The following is a 12,115-nucleotide window of genomic DNA, read 5'->3' as shown; positions in this document are numbered from 1 at the left end:
TAGGCGTGTGTTGGGCTGGCTTTAGGGGAGGTAGGAGGCCAGTATTTTTTCCCTAAACGTCTTTCAAGGCAGCACCTTGAGATGGCTCCTCCCTCTCACCAACAGGAAACCCCCATCCCACCAAGCTTTAAAAGGAGGCTTCTCCTCACAGTTCTTCAGTTTTTGTGTTTCCTCTGGCTGAGGAACACCTGAGTCGGAAGTCAGGGGCTCTCAAGGTGCTGCCGAGAGACCAGGCTCCCTGCCTCCACCTTTAATCTTGTGGAGAGTTTGTTCCTCCCATCCCACGCGATTGGCAGTGCTGTATGGGCTCCCTCTTCCCCTTCAGTGCTCAGGGAGAGCCAGTACCGCTTGTGAGTGCAGCCCCTTGGGGACAAACTACTGGCGGTGAGTCTTTTTTTCACTCCACCGCCACTCCATTTTTATTTTTTTAATTTGCCGCCATTTTTCCAAACGAGAAGATGCTCGTCTGGTCAGAAGTGAGGTATCTGGGAGGGCGGTGCTCGTCGAGCGGGCGCGCTGCGTCACTTCTACCGGAGACGCAGGGTGAGAAGGGAGTAACAAGGCTGGACCCTATTACCGGGTCCAGTCCGACGTAGAGGCGCTTTAGGAGTCCGGAACCGGTATCCTGAAGCCATCGGAACACACTGCCAGCGCCGCTATGGATGGAGTCTCCACAGCAGGTGGGACAGGCACCAGCAAGGCCCAGGTAAGGGCTAATTGGGTACTTGCCCTTATTTTACTGTAGAGTCTCTCCCCTTCTCTCTTTCCCCTCCTTGTGGCTGGGGGCCTGTCTGGGCACATGGGGGCTTATTCTGATACTTTCTGTGCACCTAAGGGACCTTGAGGTTTATAGGCTGATTCATTAGAAAGTTTTTTTGGTATTTTTCTTTTCGTTCTTCCAGGCTAAAAGTATTGACCTAATGGTTAAAAAGAAATTCCCTTCATGCAAAGTTACCTGAACTTTGGAAGAAGACACTTTGCCAGGCATGCATTGACTCCCTTTAGCATGCAGCGAATTAATCGCATCAGTGAGGAAGGGACTAGATGCTACCAATTCAATCTTTTCGGTCCTCTTTAACAGATCCTTCCTTTCAGGGCTCAGTCAATCCCTTCGGTGGAAGTGGAAATGGGTCTTTCTACCCAAGGAAGTTTCCCCCCCCCCTCTCATTCTAAAGAAGTTTCGTAGGAGAAAGGGGTAGAGAATATACCCTCAATGTATAAACTGTCCTTAGAACAAGTAGACGGTTTGTTAAAAGAAGTTTATATCCCTTTAGGCTTGGGAGAAGAGAGATTTATCCCTGCATGATGGAATGTATGCAGGTCTGGGTGAACCTAAAGGTTGCACCTTCCTGGTGCCTTCAACCATCTCAGAGGCAATTAAAAAAGAATGGGCTGAATCAGAGATGAAACCCTTTTTTTTTCCTAAGGCATATAAGAGGCGTTTTCCATTTGATGAAGACATAGGGGAACTTTCGAATAAAGTACCGAAAATTGATGCGGCTTTCTCCCAAGTTTCTAGACCGACTGATTTGGCATTTGAGGATATGGGAATATTAAGATCCCATGGACAAAAGAATGGATCAACAGCTTAAAAGAGCTTTAAAAAGAGCGCAGATTGTTATCCCAAAAAGATCATCCATCCATATCCTTCAGGGCTCCTCTCATTCACAGGAGTTGCAGCGTCAATCAATGCAGTATATATGCAAACAAAAAGACTTTCAATAGCTTATGAAATCCTTAAACAATCAGCTTTTATTAAATAAAGATGGATAAATCTCACTCACATTTGTAGGTGCAACACATGCACTTGGACAATAGCATCAAGTAAATGGTGGAAATCGTGGTGGTATAGTGGGAGAGACTGCACAGCGCCGCCGGTCTCCACAGCGTGCGCCGATAGCTGACAGCCTCACCTAGACAATAGTGTATCGGTCCGTCCGTCCGTCCTTCCTTCCTTTCCCCTCCCCTACGCGTGACGACACAGGGATCACGTGTCTTCCTCAGGGGGATATGATGAATCATATCCCCCTGAGGATATGTGCCCCTCATGTGCCCCTCAAATCTTTACAAAGATAATGGCAGAGTGCCTGGTGCCTCTCCGCCTTCAGGGAGGCTCAGTGATTCCATATCTGTATGACCTCCTCTTCTTTGCTCCTGCCGGGGAAAAATTGCAGGATCTAAGCAAGGCCTGCAGTCACTTAGAATCCTTGGGTTGGATTGTGATCCTTCAAAAGTCAAGCTTCACTCCAGCTCAGCAGGTACAGTTTCTGGGCTTCCAGATAAATTCAATGGAACAAACAATGTTCCTTCCAGAAGAAAAGAAAAACAAAATACATAGTGTAGTAACCACGCTACAGACCAATCAGGAGTTATCGGTCAGAAGGGTTATGTCAGCCCTGGGAACCCTAACCTCGGCTATACCAGCCATTCAATAGGCAAAACTGCTCCATTTCAGACCACTCTGATCCCAAACTTTCAGCAGGAAATATTAAAGTCCAAAAATCCTAGGAACAAAAGTAAAGAACCCCACCAAGGTCAATAAAATGGAGAAATCAAGCAACTTTGTCCAGGGGCTTACTATAGACCTTCCCGGTCGAAAGAAAGAGTGACAACAGATGCCAGCATGTGGGGATAGGGAGCCCACTGGGATCAGAATCTGGCACAAGGTGTCTGGTCCCAGGCCAAGGTAATGAAGTCCTCAAACTGGAGAGAGTTAAAAGCGGTCTTTGGCTGCCTTCTCTCCGAACCTCCAGGGCTCCCATGTGCAAATCTTATCGGACACACCACGACGGTGGCTTATTTAAACAAACAAGGGGGCACAAGAAGCAGGACCCTTCAGTTGCGATCGACCGAAATCCTGGATTGAGCGGAAAGTCAGTTACTTTCCTTATCAGCGGTCCATATCAAAGGCACGTTAAACGAGGTGTCGGATTTTTTAGCAGACGGAAGATTCAGGAAGCAGATTGGAGCCTAAATCTAGACGCCTTTGCATTAATCACCAGAACTTGGGGACAGCCAGAAGTGGACTTGTTTTGCGTCAAGAGAAAACACAAAGCTTCCTCTTTACTTTTCTCTCCACCGAAACGATGGTTCCCTAGAGACAGATGCCTTGGCCCATCCTTAGAACTTTCTTCTGGGTTATGCTTTACCCCTTTCAGCTCATTCCGCTGGTAATACAGAAGGAAAGAGCGTTGGTGATTCTGATCTATTTTGGCCAAAAAGAGCTTGGTTCTCAATTATTCTACAGTTGGCAGTCAAACCTTGTGTTCAGCTCCCTCTTCGACAGGACTTGCTGCTTCAAGGCCCGGTATATCACCCGGAGGTGGTGAGACTGAACCTCACCGCTTGGTATCTGAGGAGCAGATCTTTATTTTTTAATGACTCTCAGAACCTCTAGTATCCACTTAACTTTCTAGTAGGAAGAAAGTTACTAGGGCCATCTACGCTATTGTTTGGAAAACCTACAACCTACTATTTTTTAAATACTTAGGAGTATAATAACGAGGGGTGGTGGTGGCACCACTTCTCAGGCTTTCCTTCTCCCCGCTCCACCTATCTCCCACCATGGGGGGGCTTCTCTTAGGCTCCCCCGCCTTCCCTATCTCCTGCCGAAGGGGGGGGCGAGGGCATCTGTTCATAGGGTTCCCGCCCCCTGCTCTGCATATCTCCCACAGAGGGGGCAGCAGGGGCAACCTGCTCTTAGGCTCCCTCGCTCCTCCTATCTCCCGCCGAGTGTTGGGGGGGGCGCCTCTTCTCATGCTCCTGCCGAGGGAGACTTGGGCTCCTTCTCTTAGGCTCTATAGGGGGAGGTTGGTACTTCTATTAGGCGTGTGTTGGACTGGCTATAGGGGAGGTTGGAGGCCAGTATTTTTTGTTCTAGGTGTTGGACCAGCAATAGGGGGGTTGGTGGCTGGTACTTTTCTTAGGCGTGCGATGGACTGGCCATAGGGGAAGTTGGAGGCCAGTATTTTTTTTCCCTGAACATCTTTCAGGACAGCACCCTGAGAGATGGCTCCTCCCTCTCACCAACAGGAAATGCCCATTCCAACAAGCTTTAAAAGGAGGCTTCTCCCCACAATTACGTTTTTTTTTTTTCCTCTGGCAGAGGAATACCTGAGTGGGGAGTCAGGAGCTCTTAAGGTGCTGCAATAAGAGAAAAGGCTCCCTGTTTTCACCATACCTTTTTAATCTTGGAGAGTTATTTCCTCCCCATCCACGCGATTGACAGCGCTGTATTGGCTCTCTTCCCCTTTAGTGCTTAGGGAGAGCCAGGACCCCTTGGGAGTGCAGGCCCTTGATGGCAAAATGGCTGGCGGTGAGTCTTTCTTTTCCACCGCCGCTTCATTTTTTGAATTTGTCGCCGCCTTTCAGAGAACGAGAGACGTTCGTCCGGCTGGAAGTGATGTATCCGGGAAGGGCGGGGCTCTTGGAGGGGGGCACGTTGTGTCACTTCTGCCAGAGACGCAGGGGAAGAGGGGAGGAGCAAGGCTGATGCTTATTTGGGGTTTGGTCTGCGCAGAGGCGCTTTGGGAATCCGCAGCAGGTGGGAAAGGCACAGGCACCAGTAAAGCCCAGGTAAGGGGTAATTGAGTACTTAACCTTATTTTACTATGGGGTCTCTCCTTCTCTCTCTTTGCCTCCCTGGTGGCTGGGGGCCTGTCTGGGCACATGGGGGGCTTATTCTGATACTTCCTGTGCACCTTGGTGACCCTGAGGTATAGGCTGACTCATTAGAAAGTTTGTTTGGTATTTGTTCGTTTCGTTATGACAGGCTAAAAGTTCTGAGGTAGAGGTTAAAAGGAAATGCCCTTCATGCAAAGCAAAGTTACCTGAACTTTGAAAGAAGACAACTTTGCCAGGTGTGCATTGACTCCCTGGTTAAAGAGGAATCGTCTTCAGCATGCAGCGACTTAATCGCATCAGTGAGGAAGAAACTAGATGCTACCATCCAATGTTTTCGGTCATCTTTAACAGATCCTTCCTCGAGTCAGCCTCACATTCCTCTCAGGGCTCACAATCAATCCCTTCGGTGGAAGCGGAAATAGGTCCTCCTACTGAAGGACGTTTTTTTTCCCTCTCTCCTTCTAAAGAAGTGTCGGAGGAGGAAGGGGTACATAACATACCCTCAAAGTATAAATTGTCCTTAGAACAAGTAGACGGTTTGTTAAAAGCAGTTTATATCACTTTAGGTTTGGAAGAAGAAAAGAGATTTATCCCTGCATGATGGGATGTATGCAGGCCTGGGTGAACCTAAAGGTTGCACCTTCCCGGTCCATTAAACCATCTCAAAGGCCATGAAAAGAGAATGGGCAGAACCAGAGAGGAAACCCTTCTTTCCTAAAGCATTTAAGAGGCGTTTTCCATTTGATGAAGACCCAGGGGCACTTTGGAATAAAGTAACGAAAATTGATGCGGCTTTCTCGCAAGTTTCTAGGTCAACAGATTTGGCATTTGAGGATATGGGAATATTAAAAGATCCCATGGACAATAGAATGGATCAACAGCTTAAAAGAACTTGTCAATCCATCATATGTAACCTCAAACCAGCTATGGCAGTCACTTGTGTATCCATAAACTTGGAGTACTGGGTTAACCAGCTCAGAGCCCATATCACAGCTGATTGGCCAAAACAGGAAATTCTTGATTTCTTTTCCACTGTCCATGGCTATAGCCTTCATTGCGGTTGCATCGGTGGAATCGGTTAGGATGACGGCAAGATCAGCTTTAACCAACTCAGCCAGAAGAGCTCTGTGGTTTAAGACTTGGCCTGGGGATACGGCATCCAAGAGCAAGCTTTGTGGGATTCCGTTTCTAGGGGATCTCCTCTTTGGTCCAGAGTTAGACTCAGTTTTGGACAGGACAGCCGACAGAGGTCATTCCCTATCAAAAAGAAAAGACAGCCACCTTAATGTCTTTTTCGACCTCAAAGGGCTCAGCAGGATAGCAGGCCCCAAGATAAAAGGAAAAATTGGTCGGCACAAAAATCTAGGGGGAAAGGAAACATCCTTTTCCATCCTCCTGCGTCAACCAACAAAGCACAAGAAGGTGTTGCCGGTGGGAGGAAGACTGAAAAGAATTCCTCCCCCACTGGGCAGCTATGACAAAAAAATTAATATATTTTGGCTTTGCTGTCCCAAGGCTACCAGATAGAATTTTCTGATCCTTCTCCAGAAAGATACTTTGTCACAAAGCTTCCAAAAGACACAAAAGCCCTGGCTATGAAGGACCTAGTAAAGGATTTGATGCGACAGGGAGTTGAGTCAAGTATCATCAGAACATCAGGGATTCTATTCCCATAATTTTCTGATAAGAAAGCCATCTGGGGTTTTTCGCCTCATTATCAACCTTAAACCATTAAACATGTCAGTTCTGTACAAAAGATTTGGTATGGTTTCAATCTTCACGGTCAGAAATTGGTTAACCAAAGGATGCTTCATGGCATTGATTGATTTAAGGGATGCTTATCTGCATATTCCTATAGCCACTCAGTCCCAAAGATTCCTGAGGTTGGCTGTGGATAGGGGAGAGGAAATCCTCCATCTGCAATTCAGAGCCCTTCCTTTTGGCCTTTTATTGGCCCCTCAAATTTTTACAAAGGTAATGGCAGAGTGACGGGCACCTCTCCGCCTTCAGGGAATCTCAGTGATTCCATACCTAGACGACCTCCTCTTTGCTCCTTCCAGGGAAAGGTTGCAAGAAGATCAATCTAAGCAAGGCCCGTAGCCACTTAGAATCCTTGGGTTGGATTGTAAACCTTCAAAAGTCGAGCTTCACTCCAGCGCATCAGGTACAGTCTGTGCTTCCAGATAAATTCAATGGAACAGAAAATGTTCCTTCCAGAACTAAAGGAAAACAAAATAGTGTAGTAGCCATGCTACAGACAATTTAGGAGTTATCGGTCAGAAGGGTTATGTCAGCCCTGGGAACCCTAACCTTGGCTATACCAGCCATTCAATGGGCAAAACTCCATTTCAGATCACTCCTATATAAAGTTTGGGATCACAGTCCAAAAACCCTAGAAACAAAAGTGAAGATCCCCACCCAGGTCAAAAGGACCCTCTGGTGGTGGAGAAATCAAGCAACTTTGTCAAGGGGCTTATTATGGACCTTCCAGGTTGAAGAAAGAGTGATAACAGATGCCAGCATGTGGGGATAGGGAGCCCACTGGAATCAGAATCTGGCTCAAGATATTTGAGGACTTCCTTGCCTCAGCCTTGGACCAAACTGGAGAGAGTTAAAAGCGGTCGCTTTGGCTTTGGCTGCCTTCTCTCCGAACCTCCAGGGGTCCCATGTGCAAATCTTATTGGACAAAGCCACAACGGTGGCTTATCTAAACAAACAAGGAAGCTCAAGAAGCAGGAGCCTTCAGTCGCTGTCGACCGAAATCCTGGAGTGGGCAGAAAGTCAGCTACTTTCCTTAGCGGTCCATATCAAGGGCACATTAAACGAGGTGGCGGATTTTTTGAGCAGACGGAAAATTCGGGTAGCAGATTGGAGCCTGAATCCAGAAGTCTTTGCATTAATCACCTGGACTTTTTTGCGTCAAGAGAATGCAAAGCTCCCTCTTTACTTTTCTCTCCACCGAAACAACGGTTCCCTAGGGATAGATGCCTTGGCACATCCTTTAACTTTCTTCTGGGTTATGCTTCCCCCCCCCCCCCCCCTTCAGCTCATTCCGCTGGTATTACGGCAAATACAGAAGGAAAGAGCATCGGTGATTCTGATTTTCCAATTTGGCAAAAAAGCGCTTGGTTCTCAACTATTCTACAGTTGGCAGTCAAACCCTGTTTCAGCTCCCTCTTCTTCAACAGGATCTGCTGTTTCAGGGGCCAATATGTCACCCGGAGGTGGCCAGGCTGAACCTCACTGCCTGGTATCTGAGGAGCAGATATTAGAAAAAATAAAGGACTCTTAGAACCTCTAGTAACCACTTTACTTTCAAGTAGGAAGAAAGTTACTAGGGCCATCTACGCTGAAGTTTGGAAAACCTACAATACTTGGTGTCATTCAAGGAATCAAACCTTGGAAAGTATTGTATCAGTATTGGAGTTCCTACAATATGGTGCGGAAAAGGGTTTGGCAGTTAGTACTCTTAAAGTGTAAGTAGCCGGCTTAGGAGTATTTCTGGAGAGACCAGTTGCCTCAGAAGCCTTGGTCGCAAGGTTCTTTAACCACTTTACCACTGGAGGATTTTGCTGTCTTACGTCCAGGCCACTTTTTGCGATTCGGCGCTGTGCGACTTTAACTGACAATTGTGCGGTCGTGCGACGCCATACCCAAACAAAATTTATGTCCTTTTTAGAGCTTTCTTTTGGTGGGATTTGATCACCTGTGCGATTTTTTACTTTTTGCGCTATAAACAAAAAAAGAGCGTTTATTTTGAAAAAATAACAATATTTTTAACAATTTTTTTTATATGAAATTCCCCCCCCCTCCCCAAATGTAAAAATCAAACTTTTTTAAATTTTTGGCCAATTTGTTTTCTGCTACCTATGTTTGGTAAAAAAAATCACAATAAGCGTATTTTGATTGGTTTGCACAAAAGTTATTGCGTTTACTAAGGGAAAGATTTCTGTCATTTTTGGTGTTTTTTTTTTTAACGCGTAATGTCGGCGATCTGCGATTTTTTTTTTTTTTTTTTTTTTTTTTTTTGCGGGACTGCGACATTGCGGAGGACAGATCGGACCCTTGACTGACATTTTTGACACTTTTGGGGGTACCAGTGACATTACTGCAGTAATCAGTGCTATATATATGCACTGTTACTGTAAAAATGACAGTGGCAGGGAAGGGGTTAATTTTATTGGAGAGGGAGGGGTTAATGTCTGCCTTGTGCTTACTAACGTGTGGGGGGGGGGGTGACTGAGTGAGTCAGGAACAGATCGCATGTTCATCTGTCCCTGCCTGTCACTTAGGAGATCTGCCCACTCTGTTTACACAGGCTGGCGGATCTCCAAACTAGATTCCCCGACGATCGGGGAAAAGCAGCGGCGATCGCCGCCGCTCCTCCCCTGGCCCGACTCCCGCTGTGACTGAACACAGCGGGAGCGAGCCTCTGGCGGCACGCGCACGCCGCCCACAAGGGGCGGAGTCCAGCGACGTAGGTCTACGTCGCTGGACGATAACGAGCCACATTGCTGCAGTAGCAGCAATGTGAGCAGAGTTAAAGTGGTTAAGGCACTTATTCGTTCCAGACCAGCACCTGCAAACATTTTTCCCAAATGGGATTTGTCAGTGGTTCTACAGGCCTTCACAAAGGAGCCTTTCAAACCTTTAGAGTCTATTTCTTTAAGGAATCTTTCACTCAAGACAGTATTTTTAATTGCAATTACATCCACAAGAAGGATCCGTGAACTGCACGCTCTTTCAATTGAGCCTTTTTTATCGATCTTCCCTGATAGAATTATACTCAAAACAGATCCGAGTTTTTTACCAAAGGTGGAGTCAGCGCAAAACCGGTCTCAAGAATAGTGTCCTACCGACTTTTTGTTCTAACTTTTATGGGGCTAAGGAAAGACTGATTCACAATTTAGATGTGAGAAGAATCCTGTTACACTACCTGGAGGTAACCAGGGACTTTAGGTATTCGAACTCTCTTTGATGCCTGGTGACCCATTTTGTTGCCTGAAAAAGAACAAAGGGGTCAATTGCCAGGTGGCTTAGGTCAGCTATTTTAGAGGCTTACTCCCAGATGAAATTATCTCCCCCACCGGGGATTCAAGCATATGTGGCTACGTGGTCAAACTATCGAACATTTGTACGCCGTTATAGGTTGGACCTTCTATCAGCAGGGGACCAGGCTTTTGGCAGAAAGGTCCTTCCGGCTGTGGTCCCTCCCTAAATTAGTAAGTCTCGTTAATCCTCTCAAGGTGCTGTCTTGAAAGACATTTAGGGAAAATTCAAGTGACTTACTGGTAACTTGTTTTCCAAGAGTCTTTCAGGACAGCAGCAGCCCGCCCTGTTGTATTCTTTTGCTGTTATTAACCATATTTGATTGTGTTTCAGCATGGGCTGGAGGTACTCTTCTACAGCTGAGGAATTGTGGGGAGAAGCCTCCTTTTTAAAGCTTGGTGGAATGAGTGTTTCCTGTTGGTGAGAGGGAGGAGCCATCTCTCAGGGTGCTGTCCTGAAAGACTATTGGAAAACAAGTTACCGGTAAGTCTAACTAGAATTTTTATTTATGAGAGTTGTACAAGCTATTGGGTGGTTAGAGGCTGGTACATTTTTAGGTGTGTTGGGCTGGCTATAGGGGAGGTTGGAGGCCAGTATTTTTCCCTAAATGTCTTTCAGGACCGTACCTTGAGATGGCTCCTCCCTCTCACCAACAGGAAACACCCATTCCACCAAGCTTTAAAAGGCGGCTTCTCCCCACAGTTCCTCAGTTTTTGTGTTTCCTCTGGCTGAGGAACACCTGAGTGGGGAGTCAGGGGCTCTTAAGGTACTGCCCTGAGACCAGGCTTGTGAGTGCAGCCCCTTGGCGACATACTGGCAGCGAGTCTTTTTCCTTTTTTCACTCCACCGCTGTTCCACTTTTTGAATTTGCCACCGTCTTTCCAAATGAGAAGATGCTCGTCTGGCCGGAAGTGAGGTATCTGGGAGGGCCGGCGCTCGTGGAGCGGGCGCATGGCGTCCCTTCCACCAGAGATGCAGGGGGAGAGGGGAGGAACAAGGCTGGTGCTTATTTCCGGGTCCGGTCTGGTGCAGAGGCACTTTGGGAATCCAGGATTAGTATCCTGAAGCCAACAGAACACGATGCCAGTGCCGCTATGGACGGAGTCTCCGCAGCAGGTGGGACAGGCACAGGCAACAGCAAGGCCCAGTTAAGGGGTAATTTGGTACTTGCCCTTATTTTACTGTAGGGTCTCTCTCCTTCTCTCTTTTCCCCCCTGGTGGCTGGGGGCCTGTCTGGGCACACGGGGGCTTATTCTTATACTTCCTCTGCATCTAGGTGACCCTGAGATTTAGACTGATTCATAAAAAAAATTTTGTTTGGTGTTTTTCTTTTCGTTATGGCAGGCTAAAAGTTCTGGCCTAATGGTTAAAAAGAAATGCCCTTCATGCAAAGCAAAGTTACCTGAACTTTGGAAGAAGACGCTTTGCCATGCACGAATTGACTCCCTGGTTAAAGAGGAAGCGTCTTCAGCATGCAGAGACTTAATCGCATCCGTGAGGAAGGAACTAGATGCTACCATTCAATCTTTTCGGTCCTCTTTAACAGATCCTTCCTCGGGTCAGCCATCAGCCTCCCATTTTCTCTCAGAGCTCAGTTAATCCCTTCAGTCGAAGTGGAGATTTGTCCTTCTACCCAAGGAAGTTTTTTCCCCCTCTCATTCTAAAGAAGTTTCTGAGGAAGAAGAGGAGGTAAGGGTAGAAAATATACCTTAAAAGTATAAACTGTCCTTAGAACAAGTATACGGTTTATCACTAGTGATGGACGAACATGGGGCGGTTCGCGAACGTCAGCCACAAATTTTCTCAAAAGCCTGTAAACCGCAAGTTTGCGCCGGGCCCCATTGACTTTAATGAGGCGAACTTTAATAACCTTTAGGTCATATTTGCAGCCACAAAAGACGTACTAGCTGTGCACAAATAGTCCCAGCACATGGACAATGTCTTAACAGAAGTATTGCAATTGGAAAAGTTGCCCTAAATTTTTTTTTTTTTTTTCATAAATCATCCAGAACTGACAGCAGCTGGTAAATACATGTCTAATACATATAGGGTCCATTCACACATCTGTAAAATGGGTCCGCATCCATTCCACAATTTGGCGGAACGTTTACAGACCCATTGTTTTTAATTTTCAGTCTGAAAAATTAGGCATTCACAGGATAAATATGTATCGGCCATTCCAGGCCCCAAAAATTTGCCCACATGCGTTTACCTGACAGCTAAGAACGTTGTATTCTGTGGCTGAAGGTACATTAGGCATTCACACGATACAGAAGTAAGTGTCAGCCAGTATTGGCCCCAAAAAGTAGCCCACATGGGTTTACCAGACAGCTAAGAACGTAGTATTCTGTGGCTGAAGGTACATTAGGCATTCACAGGATACAGAAGTGTTGACCAGTATTGGCCCCAAAAAGTAGCCCACATGGGTTTAACTGACAGCAAA

Source organism: Pelophylax lessonae (assembly GCF_965119305.1).
Source record: "Pelophylax lessonae genome assembly, chromosome: 6".
In the NCBI taxonomy this organism is placed as follows: domain Eukaryota; kingdom Metazoa; phylum Chordata; class Amphibia; order Anura; family Ranidae; genus Pelophylax; species Pelophylax lessonae.
Note: the sequence above shows the minus strand (reverse complement) of the source record.